Source organism: Mirounga angustirostris, unplaced genomic scaffold (genome assembly GCF_029215605.1).
Source record: "Mirounga angustirostris isolate CCGP_5_RB_7025 unplaced genomic scaffold, mMirAng1.0.hap1 SCAF_3, whole genome shotgun sequence".
Classification (NCBI taxonomy): domain Eukaryota; kingdom Metazoa; phylum Chordata; class Mammalia; order Carnivora; family Phocidae; genus Mirounga; species Mirounga angustirostris.
Genome location: NW_026991711.1, coordinates 143,830,504 through 143,856,298, shown reverse-complemented (window position 1 = coordinate 143,856,298; position 25,795 = coordinate 143,830,504). Strand labels below are relative to the sequence as shown.

The 25,795-nt window shown below is 37.0% G+C and overlaps 1 long non-coding RNA gene across 2 annotated transcripts in view; it reads left to right on the top strand.

The window, feature by feature from the left end:
* Positions 1 to 370: 370 nt before the first annotated feature.
* Positions 371 to 25,795, top strand: part of LOC129045623 (uncharacterized) — a 40,603-nt gene continuing 15,178 nt past the window's right edge. For both annotated transcript variants that reach the window (XR_010410235.1, XR_008505597.1), the window contains exons 1-2: positions 371 to 617; positions 1,153 to 1,278. This is a non-coding gene — a long non-coding RNA (uncharacterized LOC129045623). The remainder of the gene's footprint in view (positions 618 to 1,152; positions 1,279 to 25,795) is intronic.

Below are 25,795 nucleotides of genomic sequence, written 5' to 3'. Positions count from 1 at the left end.
AAGAACCAACATCTACCTTGGAAATGTCACTTGTTACCCTCCATCTTTATTTTTCAGAGAGCCACTTAGTTTTTGATTGAGGCATTATAGAACTATATGCACTGTATGTGAGTATCAGGATCTTAACTGTGTATGTTGGTTTCTACCTGACCCCCCCCTCCTCTCTGCTGCACTTAAGGGATCCAACAGTATTAACAATTTCCAAAAGGAAACTGTTCTGAAAACATTTTTCTTCCCAAACTGGGATTCACATTAAATAAAGCAATGCTCAAACGTTTTATGCAAGGGTTATTCTCCAATGAACTCTCACATAGTATTTCATCATAGATGTTTTTAAACGGGGAGCGTAACTTATTGCATTTCATTTGCTGCACTAGAAACTATGAAAAGCCTCTTTGCGGAGACAAATGAGAACACCATTTTCTAGAATAGAGATACATGATGTTGGGCAATTTGGGGGGGGAAAAACTTCTCTACCACTCTTATAAAAATTCTGTTCTGAAATGGAGAAAAAAATTAAAAGTCAAGCAAAAATAGAGAAAGACAGAATGGAAACTGAAGATCACCTTAGAAAAGAAGCAGAACCAGGAAGAGCAAAATACAACTACCTTAAAGGGGTGAGTACCTCTGAAATTAAAATGTTTTTTAAGTTGAAAAGTCCTTTATATTTGATGGCCTCCACTAGGATAGTTTTACAATTTTAAAATTATGCCCCTTCTCTCTCCTCAAACACTACAGAATTAATCTTACACTCATGAAAAGCTTTTATGTGAACATCAACGAGGAGTGTTTTTTTCTGCATGGATGAAGAAATTTGGCTTAAAAATTTGATTAGTTATACATGTTTAGAAACAGCTTATATGTAATACAACGGTTTCCACTTAAACATGAGGTTGTGATTACATACATCCCTGCAGATGTGAAATTTAAAAATAACATTTACTGAGTGACACAATACATTAGTTAAAAACCCATAGCAGACTGAACTGTACTTTGCTATTTTAAGACATTTTCGTAAATGTTAAGAATTCATTGGTAGAGCCAATTCTATCCAATTTGTGATGGAGGTTTTAGATGAGTGTAGTGTATTTCTACCCAACAAATATTTCTTTTCCCCTTCATCCTCACTAATAAATTCTCATTTTGTTCAAGGCAACAAAGTGCATCACTATAAATACTGACTTCCTGACGCTCATCTAGGGTAGATAATGTGACATGTGACACACTTCTGGCCAAGGGCAAGCAGACGTCTGCCGTGCATGTGCTCTCCTAGGACAGGTATGACTCCTTCACTCTCCCATCTCATTCTTTCCTGAAACCTAGATGTGAAGAGTGGGGGGTGCAGGAATCATCTTGCAACAATGAGGCAACAAGCATGGTGAGGATGGCTGAGGATAGAGGAGCATGAAGATGGAAGGAGACTGGGTCCCTGACGATGTCTCTGTGCATCACATGTCCAAACCTTGGACTGCTCATATCTAGTCTTGGGGTGTGTGTGTGTGTGTGATATGAAAAAACTCTTCTGTTAAGCCCCTCTGGTCGACTTTTCTACTGTTTGTAGCTCTGCCCATTCCTAACTCATACAGTAACCAATTCTTTCACAGTTCTTTGCTTTCTCTGTTTAGGTGAGTAGGACCAAGTACTTATGAGAGCAAGAGAGTGAGAGAGAGAGAGAAGCATTTTAATTAAAATAGCAAAATAATCCCATGCATTTGTATAAGTAGCCACTTCCCCAAGTGCCAGTCACTTGCCCCAGTGACCTTGGTTATTTGCCTGAGGGCTATTGGATTTTTCATCATCCAGCATGGATCCCAGCTCAATGTCAGGTACAGCCAGGGGCCTCCAGAACTTTTGCTCCAGTGGGCCCTGCATCCTTCCAGAAATGTCTTTCTTGTGCCTTAAGATTGGCAAGCATTTTTATGTCATCTTAGATGAGACATTATTTATTTATAAGGACAGCACCACTGATATTTTACATACCTTAAGTAATGTATGCTGTATTCAATTCCCATTTACTGTTTTCCTTATAGAAAATTTTCAGAATTTCCCTCTCTTTTAGTTTTAATCAGATATCCATACCATTTATTTTCTTTTATGGAAGATAATCTGGATAACAAGGCTTTATTCAGTTCTAGATCTATCAGTGCTTTTCTTTCTGTACCTACAGTTATTTAATCTTATGCTCCAGCCACCTGCATCTTGGTCAGGCCTTCTCATCTGCTCTGTCTTACCACCTTATTGCCTTAACTAAGGGACAGAGAAGAACTTGGATATTTGAACTGGAAAAAAACTGTGAGTCATCTGTATTTAAAACACTCATATCATAAAGCAGGTATTTCTTACTTTCTTTCCAAATACTCAGTTTTATAAGGTCGCAGCTCTTTCTATGATCACCTCAAGCCAAAGAACATGTATTTGGCTTCCTTCCTTTCCCTTACAGATGTCACAAGAAGGAAATCTTAAAGTCTGCACATACTTCTCCTCCTCTTCTCTTCAAACTTTATATCCCTTTATGGGAGGGGAAACCCCATTTGAACTTCTTCAACTCTTTTTTGTGTCTAGTCTCTATTTCCCTCTCCCAGATCTTACTTTATCAAATTAGATGCAATGGGAGGGGCTCACCATTGTCTTACATTAGAACTGAAATTCTCACAGTCATTAAAAATATATACAGAGGGGGGGCGCCTGGGTGGCTCAGTTGGTTAAGCGACTGCCTTCGGCTCAGTCCCAGGATCGAGTCCCGCATCAGGCTCCCTGCTCAGCAGGGAGTCTGCTTCTCCCTCTGACCCTCCTCCCTCTCATGCTCTCTCTTATTCTCTCTCTCTCTCAATAAATAAATAAAAATATTAAAAATATATATATACAGAGGGAATTTCATGGTTGGACAGGGTTAGGAAGAGATCACTAAATTCAGTGAGCTGCTTGCTCTGCTAGGTAATATATTTTTAGAATTATTTTAAATTATATATGTAGTAAAGGATAGATTTTTTGAAGCCCAACCTTCTTTATCTAGATAATGAGGTTATTGATAAGTTTGTTGAAGGGGTCAAGTGAGATGACCTAGTAGAATGCTTAGCATAATAACTGGCTTGGCAAAGTGCTCAATAAATTTTAGTTGTCACTGTTAATATTTTTGTCAATATTACAATTTCATTTTAAGTAAAACTAGTATGTCCAAGTTAAACGAGCTCAGAAATACATAGCATCCAATTATTTCTAAAAAGCTTTACTAAGGCATAATTAGTATATAATAAACTGGATATCAAGTGTATAATTTAAGCTGGGTATATAAGTACTGTGAAACCATCACCATAATGAACATATCCATCACCTCCAAAATCTCCTTCATGACTATGATTTCTACCTTCACCCTTCTCCGTTTCCCCTCCCTATCCCCAGGCAATTACTGATCTAATTTTTGTCATTGTAGATTAGTTTGCATTTTCTCGAATGTTTATAAATGGAACCATACGGTATGTTTTCTTTTTGTCTGGCTTCTTTCACTCAGCTTAATTATTTTGAGATTCATTCTGTATTAATAATTCATTCCTTTTAATTGCCAAGTAGCATTCCATTGTATGCATATACCAGTTTATTTACTCATCCACCTGTTGATAGAATTTGAATTTTTGGCCATTACAAATAAAACTGTCATAAACATTTATGTGCAAGTGTTTATGTGGATGAATGCATTAATTGGGTAAATACCTAAGAGGGGAATGGATAAATCATATGTAGGTGTATGCTAACTTTTTAAGAAACTGCCAGGCTATTTTCTTAAACTTGTATAATTTTTCATTCCCACCAACAGTGTATGAGAGTTCCTCTTGCTCTACATCCTGTCAACACTTGGTATGATCAGATTCTAATTTTAGCTATCCTAATAATTATATGGTAACACCTGATTGTGGTTTTAATTTATATTTCTCTAATGGTTAACAGTATTGAGCACCTTTTCCTGTGCTTATCATATACTTTGAGTTGATATAAGGTGCTTTGCTAAAACGTTGGATAGTACATTCATATGTAATGTACTTCATCTAGTTGAAATGCATAGCCATAATAGATAAAATGTAAAATCCATAGGCCGAATCCAAAACATGGAAACATCTTCGTGGCTCATAAACTGACAGAAATATGAATGAGTAAGTGGGACTGAAGTCAAAAGACTGCCAGATGATGAGCCTGGAAACAGAAGTGGGGAAGGAATGGCTCCTGGTGGTAATGAAGATTAAAAATCCTCCACAGGAGATGGGGGACCCGGCCTGATTCATAGCTTAAAGCCAGTGGCTGGAGTGGGACCTTTCCTACTCACCCCTATGAAAGGAAGCTGAAAAAGGAAAGGCCCTGATTTTTTACCCTCCACCTCCTGGCAGCTGACTGGGGCTCACAGGAACATGTAGGCTAAGGACGCAGGAAGCAAGAAGACTTGTAACTGGAAATTGAGTCAAGCTGCCTTCTGGCCCCAGGCCGAAATCCATTCTAAACCCATAGGTTGTAATAGCGTGGGATCCCAAAAACAGATTTTAAGACTCAATTCTGAACCACAGGTCTGAAGGATTGGGAGAGTAAGTAAAAGTAGGATAAAGTAGGAGAGAGGTTGAGAACCAAAACAACAAATTGAAGCAAAAGCCACCCCTCAAATGAACCTCATGAAAAAAGTAGTGATAAAAAAGACAACCAACAAAGTTAACAAGCAGAACATAAATTTCCCTCCTGTGAAATCAGTTGCGTGGTATAATATGATGAAGATCTTAAAATAAGTTTGTTCTTTCAAAGAAGGAAATTTAAAAAATATATTCATTACAAGAACAAGATTTCATGCAACAAAATAGGCATAAAAAGAGAGTATGTGGATGTGAAAAAAGAGTTACAAATATTATAAACGAGAAACTAGACTTGTAATATAAAATATAGATGATGAATAAATTCTAGCCAGGTATGGTAAACTATGAAGAAAGGCCATACATTTTTTGTAGCTCCTGCCATCAGAAGGTGGAGTCTATTTCTCTATGACTTGTTTTAGCCAATGAATCACTAGCAACAGTGATGCAAGTAGAGGCTTGGAAGGTACGTAGGTATTGGGTCTTATACACTCGTGCTGCTGGGAATACAGAAGCCATGGTTACCTCCTGGGCAGTGAGAGATCACGTCCTTAGCTGTCCCACAGCCCAGGGAAGCCCAGACTCGAGCTGACCTGCCAGGTAGCTGTAGTTGCAAGAGGGAGTCCAGGCAAGGCTCGCAGAAAAACCACCCAGCCAACCCACAAAATCATGAGAAACAATACATTGTTCTTATTTCAAACCACTAAATTTTGGAGTTGTGAGACAACAATACCTAATTGATACATTAGCATAGTAAAAGAGAAAATTAGGGAATGAGAAGACAGTCTGAGGAATTCACCTAAAACACCACACAGAGAGACAAAAGAGATTAAAATATGAAAAGGTAACTAAGAGATACGGAGGGTAGATGTGAAGATTCTAATGTCCTTCTAACAAGAGTTTTAGAGGAAGAGAATGAGGGACTGGCAGAGAGGAAACATTTGAAGCAATGATAACTTGGAATCTTCCAGAACTGAAAAAAGTCATAGTTTCCAGTTCAAAACTATTAAGGGATTAAGTAATTTACATATACATTAAAATTTACCATTCTTATATGCTGTTTACATGTCGACTTGAAGAAAATGTGAATTCTGCTCAAATTAAACTGAAAAGGGTCAGTTTCTCATTTTAAAATCTAAGCTTTTTAAAATTTGATGAGTGGCCAGGATAGCGAAGGGGAAGGCCTCCTTGTAGCAAGCATCCATACACTGAACATGTTATGCTTTTTGTCAAGTCTCTTTCCCACAAACCACATGGTTTTGATTGTCTCTATATCAAATATCCTCCATCCCAGCTCCAGTATTGTGGGGAGGAGGTATGAACCAAGATACTCCAAACAGTTTTGACTCCCCTAGGAATTATACACTTCAAATAAACTCATTATAAAAATGCCATACATTCTTGTATTGCACGCATACAGCATTGATTTCCTTTATTTCTAAGGATTTGGGAAAGGAAGATGAGGCACACACACCATTTTGATCTAATCTTTCTTGTGTGTTCTTATTCTGCTTAAGATATCCATTTTTCAAAATAGTAGAAGATAAAAAAGCAGCAAATTTAATATCAGGAAAAAAGCTGCCAGAGATAGATTTATTAGCAGCATTGAAGAATGACAGACTGGAGTCTGATAGTAAGGAAGAAAACTGAAAAACTTTAAAAAGGAGACAATACTACTCAAAACACATTAATGGCATGCTAATGTACGAATATATGTATATATATATATATATACACACACACACATAATATCCTTCAGAAGACTCTGAGGGCCTCCGTTAAGTTGAATATACAGTGATAACTCTGTGGGTCATTAAGACATTATTTTTTTTTTTTTTTGTATTCTCTGTTAAGGCAGGAAAATGGCAAATGTACCTATACATTTGTAAAAAGACTTCTTTCAAAACAGAACTTTTATTGCTTAAAGGAATGAACACTCATGAGTAAGATTTATTCCATAAGGACCTGAATGATTTTACTCCATTAGCTAAAATCTGACAGTTCAGAAATTTATCAATATTTTTTGTTTTTTTCACTTTCTCATGCTCATGTTTTCATAAAAAACACTCTAAAGTCCCATGCTGATAAAAATATAATGTTTTTCTTTCCCCGATATGGTATGTAATGTTTTCAGTTTTATCCAAGGGAAATTTCTCTTCTCTGTATATTTCAAAATAGCTTTATATTTCAAAAGAGAACACTGTGTCACGTTAGGTTCTTTGTATTTAAAGCACTGACTACTGATTGTTCTGAGTCACAGGAAGATCAGGACCTAATTATTTTTGCTAGTAGAAAATTGCGAGTACTGCTTTCCCCAAATATCCTCTTTCAGACATTTTTTTGAGTTATGTTAAAAAGCGTACGGTGCAAAGACTCATTTGTCATATTAGGAAATAAAAGATGAAATGAAAGCCCAGGGTTCCCAAGTTAGTTACCCACCCAGGTCAACTAATTTAGTTGTCATTTGGAGCTACTTTCCTCTTTGAAGGCAGGAATGAATCTCCTGTACAAAACTCTGATGATTGGCATCCAGTCTCTGCTTCAATGCTCCCAGTTACAAGGGGTTCATAGCTTTACAAGACATCCCATCTTACCTTTAGACAGCTCTCATTGTTAGAACACTATGTTGCATATACTGAAGGAAATATGCCTCCCTTTAACTTATACCATTGAATTCAAAACAGTTCTTTTTGTTTCTATATGTGAGTCCTTAACCATGAAGAAGACAGTGGTCTTGGTTCCCCTTTTGTTTTCATTTGTCTCAAATAAGTTTTCCTAATTTCTTACCTAGCCGTCTTTTCATAAGTCAATGAAAACCAAGCGTTATTCCTCCCTCTCTCTATTCATCCCTCCTTCCCTGTCAACTTTTCTTCCTTCCTTTTTCCTAATTCAGTCCAAAAGCCATGAGGTGCAGCAAAGGCAAGTAGAGGTGTCTGTGGTAGGGAGAAACATGATGATATAACATAGGGTAGTGGAGCCTAAGTGAGATGAGGACACTAGGGCTTGACTGGAAATGCACGGTCAACTGATCTCACCAGGTACTCTTGCCATCTCTTGGCTTCAACAACAGAGTAACAGCCGCTCTAGCTCGAGACTTACTCAAACAAGTCTGGGGTTTGACTTTCTCAATCCCTAACCTTGAATTAATATCTGTGGCGGGCCTCGGAATACAATGATTACTTGAGACTAGGTCACATGCCAACTCCTTTGTTGAACTTGGGGGTTTGAGTTAATTCCACCCAGTCATTGAACAGAGGATGAGAAAAGGATAATTGAAAAGTCTAGGTCTTGCTATTAGGAGAAGGACAAATAGATACTGGGTAAGCCAAAACAACAGATGTCCACTCTGGTATAACTGTTAATATTTTCAGTAATAATGTCTAGACTTTTGGGTACCTGCGTGGCTCAGTTGGTTAAGCATCTGCCTTCCAGTCAGGTCATGATCTCAGGGTCCTGGGATGGAGGCCTGCATCGGGCTCCCTGCTCAGCGGGGAGTCTGCTTCTCCCTCTCCCTCTGCCCCTCCCTCTGCTCTGGCTCTCTCTTGAGTGGGTGCTCTCTCTCTCTAATAAATAAATAAAATCTTAAAAAAATAATATCTAGACTTTTTTATACATAAATTTTTCTTATAATGGAATCATTCTGTGGAAATTCTATTTTTGTGACTTGTGTCTATTTTACTTAGAACTAATGATAAAAATATTTTCATGTTAATGAAGATTTTTAGAAAATCATTTTGATGGCTACAAAATACCAATTTTATGTAACATTACTTTGGAACAAATAAGTTCTTTGCATATTTTTCTTTGCTAAATAACACTGTGAAGCCTTTTTTCTTTTTTAAACTTACAGTAGGCTCCATGTGCAATGTGGGGCTTGAACTCATGACCTTGAGATCAAGAGTCACACACTCTACTGACTAAGCCAGCCAGGTAACCCCAACACTGTGAAGACTCCACACACAACTCTTTGTGTACTCATCCAGGGTTTTTTCTCAGGATAAATCCTTAAAGGTAGGACTATCAGATCAAAGAATATGCTGCTTTTCAAGATTTTCAACCAGTTGTAAGTCATTCTTCATTTGGCATTTGAGAAACACTCTGCAATATTTGTTGTCTATTATCTTGCCTAACTAGTCCAGTTTGTCAATGCCTCTCTATATTAGTGTCAGAAAGGAGCATAAAACTCCCAGTATATGTACAGATACTGGGATGAATACTTCTTTTTTTCTGAAAAGTATACCTTTATTTTTTTCCCCACTGCTTATGATTGTATTAATTTGTATATTTCACAATACTGCTATTCATACCTTTGTGTTGTCCCCTTCAATGTTTTATCTGAATTGGCCTGTGTGACCAATAGAATACAAGAGAAATTATGGCATGTTCAGTTCTGAGATTCCATTATAAAAGACATTATGGGTCTCTCTATATATACCTTATCTATATCTGTATCTATCTCTATCTCTGTCTTGTATCACTCACTCTGTGGTAAACCAGCTGCCATTTTGTGAGGACAGCAGTTAGGTAGCCTTGGAGAAGCCCACCAGGGAAGGAACTAGTAGTCAATGACCAGCAAGTACTGAGGCCTGCCAAGAGCCTCATGAATGAACTCGAGGTGGATTCTCTTCCAGCTGAGTCTTCAGATGATGGCAGCCTAGGCTGACAGCTTGACTGAAATCTCATGAGAGATTCTGAGTCAGAAGCAGCCAGTTAAGCTGCTCCCTGATTACTGACCCACAGAAACTGTGAGATAATAAATGTTTGTTATTTTAGGCTGTTAAGTTTTAGGGATAATTCGTTAACACAGCTATAAAAAGCTAATATACCCTATGCTGCTAAAGAGATTGAACTTTTCATTAAAAAACCTTTCCACAAAGAAAACTCCTAGCCCAGATGGTTTCACTGGTGAGTTCCATCAAACACTTAATTAATAAATAATATTAAATGTACACAAATTCTTTCAGAAAATAGAAAAGAAAAAACACAATTCCCCATTTATTTTATAAGGTCAGCATAATGCTATTACCAAAACCAGATAATAATACCACAAGAAAAAAAAAATGAACTAATAACGCTCATAACCATAGATGTAGAAAATCTTAACAAAATATTAGCACATCAAATTAAATAATATATATTAAAACCATAATAAATCATGACCATGGGGGGCTTAGACATAAACGTGAGATTCTTTTAACATTAAAAAATTGATATAATTCAAATTAATAGTTTAAACTAGGAAAAAACTCACAATCACTGCAAGAAATGCATAAATAGTATTTGGCAAAATTTAGCACCTATTCATAATAAAAATTCACACAAAAACTAGAGATAGCTAGAAACTTCACCCACCTCATATAATGCATTTCTGAAAAGCCTACTGCCCAGTGTTGCAATATTAAAACTTTTCCCACTTCTCTTCAACATTGTACTATTTAGACATTCTAGCTAATGCTATGGGAAAGAAAAAAGACAAGATTTGAAGGAAGAAGAACATAAAACTATTTTCAGATGATATTATTGTATACAAAAAATCTATAAAAATCTCCAATTAAATACCAACTAAAAGTAAGTGAATTTAACATGTTGAGAATCCAAAATTAGTATACAGAACTCAATTATTTTTCTCTATAATAGCAATGAACAATTGAAAAGAGGTTTAAAAAGCAATCCGCATTTGTAGTAGCATCCAAAGTCATAAAATACTTAGGAATAAATTTAATAAAAAATGTATAGAACCTCTACACTGAAAACTACAAAACACTGCTGAGAGAAACTAAAGCAGACCTAAATAAATAAAGATATACCATATTCTTGGACAGGAAGGTTCAATATTTTTAAGATGTAAAACCCTGCCAAATTGATCTGTACATTCAATGAACTTTTAATAGAAATGACTGTAAGACTTTTTGAGAAATTGTCAAGCTGGTTCTAAAAACTATGTGAAAGATTTAAAGAACCTAAAATGGCCAAAATAATCTTAAAAGTTGGAGGGTTTACGTTACTTGGTTTTAAGACTTACATAAAGATATAATAAGCAAATTACTATATAAAAGTATAGTAATATAGTATGAGATTGGTCAAAATGCAGACAAATTGATCAATGGAACAGAATAAAGGGCCCCCAAAGAGATCTATGTATATACAGTCCAATGACTTGATACAAAAGTTCCAGAGTGGTTCTGTGCTGAAGGAACATTTTCAACCAATGTTATAGGAACATTCGGATATCTATACAGGAAAAAAATGAACGCACCTACACTACCTACTGCATATTATACACTAAAATTAATTCAAGAGGGCTTATAGACTTACACATAAAGGCTAAATTAATAAAGCTTCAAGGAGCATTCGATGTAAAATAGCTTTGCAACCTTGGGTAAAATGAAAATTTCTTAACAATGACCCAGAAAGCACTAATCATAAAAGAAAGAAAATGTTAATTGAAGCTCATTACAATCAAACACTTCTGTACTTCCAAAGACACCGCTAAGTAATGAATAGTCAATTCATAGACTTGGGAGAAAATATTTGCAACATATGTACCTGATAAAGAATTTATTGCTCATATGTTAAGAAAAAAAAAAAAAGAAGAAGATAGCAGGAGGGGAAGAATGAAAGGGGGGAAATCAGAGGGGGAGATGAACCATGAGAGAGGATGGACTCTGAAAAACAAATTGAGGGTTCTAGAGGGGAGGGGGGTGGGGATGGGTTAGCCTGGTGATGGGTATTAAAAAGGGCACGTTCTGCATGGAGCACTGGGTGTTATGCACAAACAATGAATCATGGAACACTACATCTAAAACTAATGATGTAATGTATGGTGATTAACATAACAATAAAAAAATTTTAAAAAAAACCTTATTGCTCAGCATTATCAAGCACAGGGAAGCAAATTAAAACCACAAGGAAATACCCCTTATTAAAGGGTTCAAATGGAAACAACAACGAAAAAACTTGCAATACCAAATGCTGTCAAGGATATGGAACTTTCAGAATTCTCATAACGCTAGTAGGAATAATAATGGTAAACCACTTTGGGAAATAGTGTGGCAATTTCTTATAAAGTTAAAAATTATGTATTTACAGAGTATTGTGCTTCCCGCTGTTTATCTGAGAGAAATGAAAATATGTATCAACATAAAGCCTAGTAGAAGAATGTTTATAGCAGCTCTATTCATAATAGTAAAATCTGGAAACTGTCTAGGTGTGTATCCATCAAGAGAAGAATGGATAAACAAACTAGTATACTCATACAATGGAATACTACTCAGAAAAAAAAGGATTAGTGTCACGTTCTGCAATATGGATGTATCTCTAACAATACCATGCAATAAAAGAAGCCAAGAGTCCAAAAAGTACATGTTGCATGATTCCCACGTACATAAAGTTCTAGACCAAGTGCAATTAATCTCTTGTGATAGGATTCTGAAAAGTGTTGCTTTCTGGGTGGGAGGGATTGACTGGGAAAAGGGCACAGGAACTTCCTAAAGAGAGAAATGCCCCATATCTTGAGAAATGTGTGAATTACATGGGTACCTGCATTTGTTAAAACTGAAAGTACCCCTAAAATCTATGCATTTCACATGCTTTAATTGTATATCAATAAATTTTAAAAGAACATACAACATTTTAATTGTTGTTTTCCCTTACAGCCTCCCCTTTATTATTCCATTAATTAACACATATTGGGCAAGTCCATTCAATTGCCAATGAATCGATCTATCTTTATGCAGACAGTGTCCATTGTATCCAAGGATATAATGAGTTACTTCATCATGTTAAATAAAGCTACGCTATGTTTGTGATTCTCCCCAATACGTTAATAGAGCCAGTAATTCAAACTACTGATGAGATTAGACACAGAAGTCAGTTTTAAGTTTCATAATTCTTAAGTGTTCATTTTACACTTATTTTCTGTTTCTTATCATTTATGCCATATTTGTTTTATTGGGATACATAACTCCTTTAAGACATCATATAGTGATTATTGCCTGGCAACTTGTTTTTTGTTCCAAAATGTGAAATAATACAGAGCATGTACAGTGTATATATAAAGGAAGACTAGTAGAATAGGAGTAAACATAAAATCCTAAATTAAATGGTGGGGGGTGCCAGGAGGAGGAATATTAGAGTGGGGATTTGGAGTGTGCCAGGAGCTGTCCGAGGTCTGAATGAAAGAACTGTCATGGAGCCACCTTTTCCAGGATGGTCCAAAAAATGGCAGAAGACTTCATGAGGAAGAAGCCTTAATTTATTTACAGCAAGTCCATTACAAATCTCTTCACTTAGAGAGGCAATTATGGTAAAATACTGTTATCCAAAAATGAAAAATATTCTTTGTAGAGGCCTGACTTAACTAATGCCATATTTTTGGAAGTATTCCTCTCTGTAACTGCTGTACAGATTTTTGTTGTTGTTGTTGTAGTAGTTCACGAATTAATGAGAAACTTTTGGTTCAGTCAGTATCTGTCAATGTCCCATTAAAGGGCATTTGTATATTACAGATAATACTATTAAGTATTAGATATGTTATTTCAGAATCTAATTATTTTGGATAGTTATCACTGCAATGTTTAAGGATTATTTATAATGTTGATGATGAAGACAGCTAATGTTCCTTGAGTTCTTAATATATACTAAGTGCTATTAAAATACTTCCCATGGATTTCTCTAAGTAAATCTTTGCAACAACACTAGAACGCAGTACAGTAATTATTTCTACTTTACAGATAAGAAGAGTAAGTTATAACAGCCTATGACACATGTTCAGTGTTACTTAGTTAGCAATGGTGAAATCCAAATCTTTCCTCTTAACCAACACACTATGATTCAAAGAAGTCAATTTACATGTAATTGAATGCTTATATAGGTGCTCTTTTCTTTTAAAAATATTCTATGCATAACATGTTGCTACTTTTAAAGCTCCCTTTTCCTTAGAGTTGTTTATTGTTTATTTGTGACAGCGTCTTCAAAGAACAGGCACAGCAATCTTATATCTATGTCCTTTGATGTAAAAAATGAAGCTTTTAGCCAGCAGAAAAATATTAATACAATCTTTTCTCAGAGAGAGAGATTATCAGTGAAAGTAAACGACACTTTCTGGCAATAAAAATAACCAGACAGACAGGACAAAAGTAATGACATCCTCTAGCATAATCCCGGCAGAAAATAACTAAATCACCTTGAAGGAGATAAATTGTTACAAAACACTATCCTTGTCTAATATGGATTGACAGGGAATGACAGGATCCTTCAAGAGGATGGCAGCCCACAGGCCCATGTGCTTTCAAGGGAGCAAAGGGACTGATACTGCCTGCCAGCCCCATCTAAGCAGAAAACAACTAGATTCTCTCCAGGCAGATATTTACACTAAGATATTATTTCTGGGAAAAGATAGCGTATTTGGGAAGGATGACAGCCCTTTCCCTACACATACTGTCATCTGCTGGAGTGGGACTGGGCTGGGGGAAGATGAGGGAAATCTACCAAATCTGTCCTTGGGATCCAGATCCATCATAAATCTTGAGCAAGCTAGGAAAATGGAATTGTTCTGTAACAATTGTTTTCAATGTAGAACATGTGGAGCATTTGGTTTACAGATTGTTATTAACTTCCCTTCCGTCAAGATAAAACTGTAAAAAAATGTTAAACTTTTAAAAAAGTTTTATATAGATTCAGTTTCTTTTTTCTTTTTTTTTTTTTTAAAGATTTTATTTATTTGAGAGAGAGAGAATGAGAGAGAGCATTCAGGGTCAGAGGGAGGAGGGCCAAATGGAGGGTCAGAGGGAGAAGGGGTGAGGGTCAGAGGGAGAAGCAGACTCCCTGCTGAGCAGGGAGCCCGATTGGGGAACTTGATCCTGGGACTCCAGGATCATGACCTGAGCCTAAGGCAGTCGCTTAACCAACTGAACCAACCAGGTGCCCCTAGACTCAGTTTCTAAACATGATATGAAATCCTGATCCCTATGGAAAAGACTGATTTGATTACCTAAAATTATAAAGCACAATTAAAAGGTTGAAAGAATCCACATTCACAATCAATATTACATTCGTTATTCTTCTCAACATAATAAATTTTACAAATGATTAAGGAAAAAACTGACACCTGAAATGGCAAAGCATATGAACGGGCACTTTAAACAGAATGAAATTAAAATGATTACTGAATCTATGAAGAGATATTCAATCTCTCTGCTCATCAAAGGACTGCAAACCCCAATAGTGAAGAGATCTCATTTCTTGCTTATCAGACGCAGATTCAAAAGAGGGACAGTGCTCATTGATGTCGAAGTGTCAGAAATGCACTATCTTCTGTATCATTTGTGAATTATCAAATGGCACATAAGATTTTTTTCAGTTTCTCTGAAAATCCAAAATGTGTATATTCCTTGATTTATCAGTTCCACTTGGAATTTATTCTACAGTAACTCCTTTAGAATGATACAAATATTTATAAACACTGATGTTCACTTGAGTACTGTTTACAAAATTTACTCTTGGCATAATCTGAGATTTACAGAAAAATCACAAGAATAACCAAAGAATATAACTTTTACCCTGAATTCCCAAGTATTAACACTTTATTACATTTGTTTTCTTTTCCTTCTTTTTCCTTTCTCCACACACCCTTACACAACTTTTTTCTGCAGAGCTTGAGAATGAGTTGTACAGAGTACTCCTTTACTCTTAAATACTTCATTGTATATTTCCTAAAACTCCAGGACATTTCCATATAATCTCAGTACATTTATCAAAGTTCAGAATTGGGTATTATATGCAAACAATGAATCATGGAACACTACATCAAAAACTAATGATGTAATGTATGGTGATTAACATAACATAAAAAAAAAAGAATTCAATATTGATATAACACTATTATCTTAGCTAGAGAACTTATTCAGATTTCTTCAGTTGTCCCAGTAATGTTCTTTATGGCAAGAAAATCCATTGCTTGTATTCATTGTCATGTCTCTTTAGTTTCATTTAATCTGGAACCGTTTCTGTGTCTTTCTTTGTAGGTCATGACACTGACATTTTTAAAAGAGTACAGGCCAGGTAATTTGCAGACTTTTTCTTACTTTGGGTCAGTCTCATGTATTTTCATGACTGGGTTCATGTCATGTACTTTTTAGTTCTTCCCTTTGTTTATCAGACCAGGAGGCACATGTTACAGTTTTGTCTTCTTACTGGTAATGTTAACTTTGAACACATGGTTAAGGTGTTTGCCAGGTTTTTCTAGGGTAATATTACCATATTTCTCTTTGTAATTAATAGGTCTTTTGTGGGTACATACTTTGAGACTAAAAAAATTCAGTTACTCCTCAAACTTTCACCCACTAATTTTAGGATCTCATGTTGATTCATACCCAAGTCAGTTGTTAACATGATGGTTGTCAAACAGTGATTTTCTAATTTCATCATTCCTTCTATATTGTTTGCTTTCTACTGTAAGGAAGAGCTTTCTCTTTTCCTGTATATATTTAGATTTTCTTTATATCAGTACGGACTAGTGACTTCTAATTTTATTTTATTTTAAGATTTTATTTATTTGACAGAGAGAGACACAGCGAGAGAGGGAACACAAGCAGGGGGAGTGGGGAGAGGGAGAAGCAGGCCTCCCGCAGAGCAGGGAGCCCGATGCGGGGCTCGATTCCAGGACCCTGGGATCATGACCTGAGCCAAAGGCAGATGCTTAACAATTGAGCCACCCAGGCGCCCCGTGACTTCTAATTTTAGTCAATAAAATAATCTTTATTAACATACAATATTAACAATTTTATCTTAATTAAGATATAATCCTTATTATTTTGGGACTCAAATTTGGACCAGACTTGGCAAATGGAACCACATCAAGCAAATTTCTGCATCCTTTTGACATAATCCGATCATTTTCAGAACACTTTCCTACTTTCTGGTACAATAAGATGACCTAGGCTCACTCTCCTCATCCTAGCACTGGAATCAGCCATTTTCCTGAGGAGTTCTCATTCCAGTCCAGTCCTAGAGACTGGTATTTATAAGCTGGGATGTGGTCAGTGTATATGTAGAGCACCACTCCTTCTTTGCTTTTTATCTTTTGGGTTTTTTTTTAGTATCATCTTAAATAGTAAAAAATTAGAAATAATTTAACAATTATCAGAGGAATCAGTTAAAGTATGTATATGGAATGGAATACTATACAGCTATTAAAAATAATGAGAAATATTTATTGTACTGATATGGAAGAAGGTCAGATATATATTACATTTGAAAAAAGTGAGTCAGTTAAAAGTTTGTATAGTTTATTTTAAACATATGTAAGTGGATATATATTCAAATAGAAAACATTTTTAAATCTGGAAGATTACATACCAGACCACAAATTTTTTTTAAAGTTTATTTATTTTTAGTAATCTCTACACCTAACATGGGGCTTGAACTCAAGACCCTGAGATCAGGAGTTGCATGCTCTTATGATTGAACTAGCCAGGCGCCCCAACCACACCATCTTTTCAAATTTCTGGCAGTGGAACAGAAATAAGATTGAACTTTCATTTCCTTATAGGTTCTTATAACTTTTTTTTCCATTAAGCATTTATCAATTTTTATTTAAATATAAATCTATAAACAATAATTTCAAAAGAAAATAAAGACTGTTTGGGTGTCAACGGCTTGCAAGAGAATAAAAGTAATTTATGGGAGAGGTTAGGGAAACTCAACAATTGCTAAGATTAGTTGTCACTAGTCAATTAGTTTGTAATAATTGCCTCAAACAGTAAGTTAATTTTCCCCAGGTCTCATTTATGAGCCTCATTAGTTAAGTGTTTTCATCTGTAAATAGATTTTCACTTACCAGGGCACAAACTTAACATATGCCCATATCAAGACTAGTAGATGCCACTGAGGCATGATTTACATTCTCTCGGCCCACTCTTAATTTCAGCTGAATCTACAAGGGGCAGTTCCGTGCCAGTCTGGACTCCCCTTTCACTGACAGTAAGCAGCCTAGATCACATGCAGCATGCTTCCACATTCAGCCAGGGGCCACTCAACTCTAAGATGACTTGGTCCTCTTACACTCAATACCAGGAAGCAGGGAAGTGAGAAAGCTCCTCAAAAATCCTCCAACAATGGTGGATGGGAGCTTGAGGATAAATGCTGTAGAAGAGACTGGTAAATTTGTTCTGAAAAGGGCCAGGTGGTAATTATATTAGGTTTTGTGGGCCATAGTCTCTGTGGCAGCTAGGAAGCTCTATCCTTATTGCCCCAACACAGCCTTAAGCAATAAATAAACAAATTAGCATGGGCTGTGTTCCAATAAAACTTTATTTACAAAAAAGCCACTGGTCAGATTTGGCCCACAGGCCATAGTAGGCCTACCCCCGCTCTAGACTCCTGCCTTCAGGTGGACAACCCTGGGAGGCATGTTATATAGGCTTCTGAGGAAGCCCCATTGGAATTGAGACTGTTGCTCACAGCAGTGACTTGGGTGATAATCCTTCATATTGGCTTTTTCGCCTTTTCTGTTCACTCTACCTGCTTCTTCACTCTTGCTCCCTATGGTAGCTTCTACAATAAAGCTTCGACATACACCCAAGTCCTAATCTCACATCATAAATAAAAATGCTGAATTTCCACATTAAATTGTGTTGTGAATGAACTAAGAATACAAGTGGAAAAGGTACCAACTTTTGATTTCTATGGAGTCATAAAAAGACAAATAAATGTAGAGACTCTGCTGCAGACAATACCTCACACTCCAAAGAGGCCACAGTTAAAGTGTAAGGGGAGTAGGAAGGGAGGTAGCATCATGCTCTTATTTTTTTTACTGTCAAAATTACTTAAATGATCTCCTGTGAATAGTGTAGAATTTGGTGGCTCTCTGACATTTTATACCGAGAAACAAATGATACAATACAGATCTAACCTTAGGGAAAGTGTATGGTAGGCAAAGTTTGTCTTCGATACCTACATATTCCCAATTAGGTCCTGCTTCTCTGCTCTCCCATGCACCTATCCAGCAGTGCTTATGCTGCTTTTTGATCATCCAAAGCTCCTCACTGCATCAGAAATTCATCCATTCAACAAATAGTTGCTTTGTGTCAGGCACTGTTCTAGGCACCAGAGACACAAGAGTGATCAAAATGGACAAAGTCCCTGCCCTCTAGGAGGTAGTGTTTAAGTGGCAAGAGAATGACACAAATAAATACACAGTTAGTCAAGAGGTAGTCAGTGCTATGAGGTAAAAATAAAGGTAGGTAAAGGGGATGGAAGGTAAGATGCTATTTTGTATAATGTGCTCAGGGAAGGCTTTTTGAGAAGGCGATATTTGAGCAGACACTTGAATTAAGGTGTGCAGATAACTGGAGGAGGACCTTTCCAGGCAGAAAAGCAAATGCAAATGCCCTGAGGTAGCAGCAAGCAGGAGGCCAGTGTAGATAGCTGTGCCTGAGGCCCATCCAGCAGAGGGTAAGACAGGAGATCTGAGGAGAAGGGAGGGAAATGTGAGGGACAGCAGGAGGGTGGAAGAAGGGAAAGATAATTAACATGGATTTCATTTTGAAGAATCAGATGAGTTGAGACATTAACGTTGAGAGGAAGGCAGTTGCCATTTACTGACTCAGAGAAGAGAATGAAAAGAAAAGGCTTGGGGCAAATTCAAATGGTGAGTTTTGTCATATTAGATTTACAATCCCTATTTGATATTAAAGAGGAGATGTAGGATATATAAGCTTGGAGTTCACAGGAGTGATTGAGATTGGAGATAAAAAATATAGTTGTTCATTTCTAGATAGATCTTAAAGTCATGGGACTGGATGTAACCAACTAGAGTAAAGAAGAGAGGGGTCCCAGGACTGACCCTAAGGTGCTTCAATACTAGGTTGGGGGAAAAGATGCAGTAATTTACCTTAGCTTTAGATTTCAGAAGTTGGGAGGGGGGATCTAGGGGGAGAGAGAAAGAGAGGGAGAAAGAGTGAGAGCAAGAGAGAGATGAACTAGCAGTTTAATATGTTCATACTTGGGCTCTTTTTTTCTCTTCTTTCTACCTCTATCAAAGTGTACCCTTGGAAAACACCTCATAGATGCGGTAAATGAAATGATCCTAGCATTAATAGCAGCAACTTCTGACTGAACTGTTAGTATTTTAACAGGAACCCTTAATGCCTAGGACACCAGTCTGGGATCATAGGGAGTGCTCTGAAATGTCCATTGAAAGAAATGTGTTGAGGTGTTGTTGATACTGATACGGGGATGCGGTATATAACAGGGGGTGAGAAATCTCCTGACATGTGAGCTTGAAGGTAACTCTAAAAGAAGTATACCTGAAGTAAAATAATCCCATCATCTTAAGTAAAGAAATGAAAGTTTTAAATTTTGATAATGAGATAAAAATACCAGAAGCTATTCTTTAAACAGAGGATGCACAAATGAAAACACAGGTAATGACCACTGGCAAAATTCTCAGTGTAGACGTACAGATTATTTCTTTTCTTGTGAGAGAAGAAGTAAAGATTAAAATGAGTAATAACTAATACACTGTGACATTCAGTTTGGGGATAGCAAATTTAAGTAAAATAGGCTGTTTTAATTTAAAACAAAACAAAACAAAACAAAACAGAACTACTGTTTCGGAATTACCAGGCAACTTTAAAGTGTAATAGGAATAATTAGGGAAGATTCTTAGAACTAAGGGAATTTCTGGGAAGATTTTTAGCTCTACTTACAAAAATGTATATATTTTTTGCTTTCCCCAATAGGAGGCTCTGCTTTTGGCGAACTTTGTCACTGCTGCATCTGCAATGATTAAGCACTAACTGTGTGCAAAACTTCATGACTTTTCATCTCATCTTTATTTATTCTGCTTGTATCTAGATAATTTCTCATACATCTGATCATGTGTCATTTCAGTTTCCTAGTTTCTGTTGTGCTGGCATCATATCTGTAAGAAATATTTAATTCCTATGTCATTTTAATTTTTTATTTTCAAAACAAATAAATGAACAGGACAATCAATATTAAGAGGCTATTTATCCGATTTTTTAGGATAAACACATAGAAAGAGGAATATATCTGCCAGGAGAGTATAGGTTATGCTGTAGTAACAAAAAAAACAAAACAAAACAACCCCGAAATTGCAGTGGTCATAACCACAAGAGCTTCTCACTCATGATATTAGGCTCACTGCAAGCTAGCTGTGGCCCTCCTCTATGTTTTCTTATCTCCAGGAACTAGGCTGAGGGACGTACTGTTTACTGGGATGTGGCTGTTCTTGAGGCAGAGAAAGTGGCACAGCCACACACAAGCTGGCTCCTGAAGCTTCCACTGAGAAGACACACGTTAACTTCTGTTCGTGAACATTCCTAAGTGCAACAGGAAAGGAATGTACATCCCTCCCATCGGGAGGGCCCTGCGGTGAGGAACACTGTAGGCAGAAGAATTAGAAATACAGCTTATTACGAAGGATAGAGAGTTGAAGTCAGAAATGTCTTTGTCTTTCCCCTCTTCCAATATACTATCTTTTCTTTATTTCTTCACATCTGGTACTTTTCTCTATTTACTCACATTGTCCAATGAAGTATTTCTCAGCCACCAGAGTTCCTAATAATTCATCTTAGGATTCATACCAACTGAGAATCGAGCAAATTCTAGAGCTTGGGCCGTGGGCGTTCTTACCATTGGCTAGTTCTCATCTACTCCTTCTGTGTAACAACTCTTTACCCTTTTTTCCCCCCTCGGTTGTGGACCTTGCTATTTAAATCTGCCCTCATCTAACATCACCTCTGCCTCTATCTCTTGAGTCCTCACAGAATTTTTAAAGAAACCATAAATGTCCTCACAGCGTTAACATAATGAAAAGAACATACTGTTGGAAGCGAAAGGAGGTCTGCGCTCACAGCTGTGCAACTATCTAGCTTTTTCACTTGAGGCAAGTTAACTGACAGTTGAAGAACCTCAGTTTGCTTATCTTACAATGGGAACAGTCACATCTATGTTAAACGGACTGCTGTGAGGATTGAATAAGAGCATATTTACATAAAGTGCTTTACAAATCCAAAGGAAAGGGGAAAACGTTAGTTGATGTTACAGTTGCTGTTCCTCCAGAGGAGTTAGGAATACACAATCCTGGCATTTTATTAATTCAGAAATGAGGGTAATAAAAAAGTTTTATGGGGCCCGAACATGGTGCTGTTGTTTATATTTTCTAGTGACTCAAATATCCTATTTTGGAAAGGGACCAAATGATGAAATAAGTGGAAAGAATCTTCTAACCTACAGGCCTGGCATTGCTGTAGTATATACACGAAAGATCCGACTATAACAGATGAATTTCTACTTGTCAAGGTTCCAGTTCCTTTTTGTCTACAATTTGTCAAGGTTCCCGAGTGACTTTGGTGGAAGCAGCCTCATGTTAGCAATTTTGTCCCTGGTTAGCACTGCTGTAACTGATTAGCTCCTGAGGTAGCTACTCCACCAGGTCAGGATCTACTGGTAGACATCTATAGAAATTTACCTGTCAGCATTTCTGATAAGACTAATCTGCGAGGCCTTAATGCAGATAAAATAACAGGTCCTAAATATATCAGGTCTGCACACATCGGAAATTTAACACATTTCATATACATCTTCAAATTTCCCACCATATGGAACAATAATTCTGAGGTACTGGCATGACAGAAATCACAGTAATCAAACGTCACTGAATAATGGTTTACATTTGCAAAGACCTTTCCCACCCCATTTGGTGCTGCCAAGGCTTTATCCAAAGGAAATCTGTATGGATTGGGAAGAGTATTTCTCCAGATTTTTTCAGCTTAAACCAAGGAGGGAAACATCTGGTCAAACTCATTTATCACACTGTTTGTCTGTAGTATGAAACATTCCTTGGCCATATTCTTAGCTAATTTGTCCTTGCCAGTAACTCAAAGACCATAAAAAAGTAATAGAGTAGGAAAACAGATTTCAAAAAATTCAGTGAAAAGACAGGTAGACTTCTAACTTAGGGACTAAAGAGTTACATGGCATATGATGGGTAAGATAATTCTTTCTTTTCCTTTTTTTTTTTTTTTAAGTAGGCTCCACGCCCAGTGTGGAGCCCAACGCAGTACTTGAACTCATGACCCTGAGATCAAGAGCTGAGCTGAGATCAAGAGTGGGACACCTAATCCACTGAACCACCCAGGTGCCCCCTTTCTTTTTTAAAAAACATTTTTTTGAGGGTTGGAGATGTGCAAAATATGTTGCTGAAATTCAAATATCTCAAAGAAAAAGAAAACAAGGAAGCATTAGTGAAAAATCAGTATGACTGTATAAGGAGGTTTCTGATTAATATCTTTCACTTAAAAAGCTGTGCAAGGGGCGCCTGGGTGGCTCAGTTGGTTAAGCGACTGCCTTCGGCTCAGGTCATGATCCTGGACTCCCGGGATCGAGTCCCGCATCGGGCTCCCTGCTCGGCGGGGAGTCTGCTTCTCCCTCTGACCCTCCCCCCTCTCATGTGCTTTCTCTCTCTCATTCAGTAAATAAATAAAATCTTAAAAAAAAAAAAGAGATACAAAGATGTGCAAAAAAACAAAGAGGAGACTTAAAAATAAGGACTAATTCAAAAGAGTGCACCAATAGCTAGAAATAGTATCAGAAAGATTAAATTGGAGGGGGAGATGAACCATGAGAGACTATGGACTCTGAGAAACAAACTGAGGGTTCTAGAGGGGAGGGGGGTGGGGGGATAGGTTAGCCCAGTGATGGGTGTTAAGGAAGGCACATATTGAATGGAGGAGCACTGGGTGTTATACGCAAACAATGAATCATGGAACACTATATCAAAAACTAATAATGTAATGTATGGTGGTTAACATAATAAAATAAAATTTAAAAAAATAAAACAGAAAAAAAAAAAAAAAAGCCTGACTAAACTGAGGGTTTGAAAAAAGTTACCGGAAACAGCCCATGTGACTTTTTCAGCTGTTGTTTAGAGCAGGAAAAAGAATAAAAAGAAAGGGTTAGAGTCAATGTTAGAGGCAAATGATTTCAGGTTTCTAGATTTCACGAACAATATCCAGACCCTGTTTTACTTTCATATTTGGCAAGGTTTCCAAATGAAAATGGAAAATCAACAAATTATAGATGCAATCATGGACCAAGGTATGTAAGGAGGTAATATGAACCTTCTGATAGCTACAACTGAGTTTGAGTCCCCAGAAGCATGAAGTGTCATTCTAGGATGGCAAAGAAACTTTTATCAGTTGTCTAAGATGTCCTTGGAACTATTCCAAAAATTCATAGAGCCTTGCAAAGTTTCCTGGAGACTTGAAGGATAATAATAGCCCCATTTCAGAAAAGTAAAAACCTACCCATTGTGAAATGGTAGAATACATTATTATGTAAATGATTAATATTTAGAAAAGAATGTAAGATTTTGTATGGCTTTTTTAGGATATAACATTCCAAAATATTTGATTCTACTTTAACAGAGTTATTAGGTTGGTATGTACAAAATGTTAAGATTGGTAGAAGATGTTTTTAGAAAAAGGAATTACCGTCAAAATACCCTTATGGATAAGCTGGTAATGTAGGTGGGATAATAGTCCAGTTTGGTGTAGTTACTGCTTATTTAACAATCATGGCTAAAACAGTGATGGCTACATTACTTTTAAATATTCACTTGCTTTATTTCTCATGGATAGAGTGCATGTTAGGTTAGGGGATATTGAAGATCTCCCTTTCTTCCTGATGCTGTCCGGAACTCGCAGGCAGTTTGTATTGGCGGTGAGAGAGCCTGTATTCGTCCTCAGGATGAACACAGATCCCACTGGAAGACTCAGTAGTACAGAAGGGAAAGCAGTGAGCTCTGTTCTCGTCCTCACTGTACCATTTGGTAGTTGTGTGGCCTTGCTAGCATCCCTATCTATAAAACAAAGATACAATAAATCAACCTTACAGGTGGCTGCAAGCTTTAAATAAGATCATAGTTTTCAAAGGTTTTATAAAGTGTATCCAGGCATGAAAATGCAAGGTAATGGTACCCACAGTATCTCTGTTTCAATCTGGAATGAGAGCGACCATGGAAGACCAGAGGATTCCTTTCCTGAATCTGTCCTAATCAATACTTTGCCCATGGAAACAGAATAACTATTAGATTTTAAAAGTTTAGCAATGGGTAGTCTCAAGATTCAGAACTTTCCCCCCGCAACCCTGCCAAAGCATACTTCCAGGCAAAAATACCAGATCAAAACAAGAAGAAACTTAGCAGGAAAAAAGCTCTGCTACCTAGACTCAGGCAAATACGTAAGTACAAAACAGTAGGAGAAAAACAGCAGTTCCTGTGAAACACTGTGCCAGTTGAGCTGACCACATGGTTTAAAAGAATATTGTGAAGAGCGTAGATCCTTTCATTCTGAGATAATCAGACCGCATTGGCCCAGTGCCTGGAATGTAATAGATACATGAAAAAGTTACTTTGCTTAATTCAGCACTCCTTCCCCCTTAATTCAAGAGAGACGTCTGTAATCGGTAGTGAGCACCGGATGCTGGCAGTGTCAGGAAACAACGATCTGCAGGAGGAACTGAGGGAACTGAGACAGGTTAACCTTAGGAATCAGATGAGTGAAAAACCTTAATAGCTGTCTTCAGATATCTAAAGGATTGTCAAGCATTGTTGTGGGGATTATTTTCACTCTGTCATTCCAGAGAGCAGAGCAGGAATCAGGGGGAAAAGCTGAAAGAAGGCAGATTGTTGACTCAAGGCAACAACTTTAAAATCACACTTCAATCTGCACCCCTATGAGAAGGGCTACCTGGTGAGAAAATAAGATCTCTGTTGTAGGAGTTGAAGCCAAGGCTGGCTGTAATCTATTAGGGAATCCTTACAACACATTTCTGCTTTGGGCTGGTCTCTAAGGTCCTTGCCGACTCTCAGGTTCTACGACTTTGTTAGAAATTTGACTTTCTTTTCAAGACTCTCCTATGTCCAAATGTTTATTTTTACTTATCTCCTTACATCGATATTAATAGACAGTTTGCAGTAGACGGTATATTGTTTTTCTGCCCATAGGAAGAAGCTAGTCAACCCTTAAAGACTGCTGATTTGTCATCTTAGAGGTTTCCTTACCCTGCAGAAGTAATGTATTGCACACAATTATGATATGTAATATGTCTATCTTATTAAGCATGAAAAAGCCATGTTTCTGCACTATTATGGTTAACTTTTC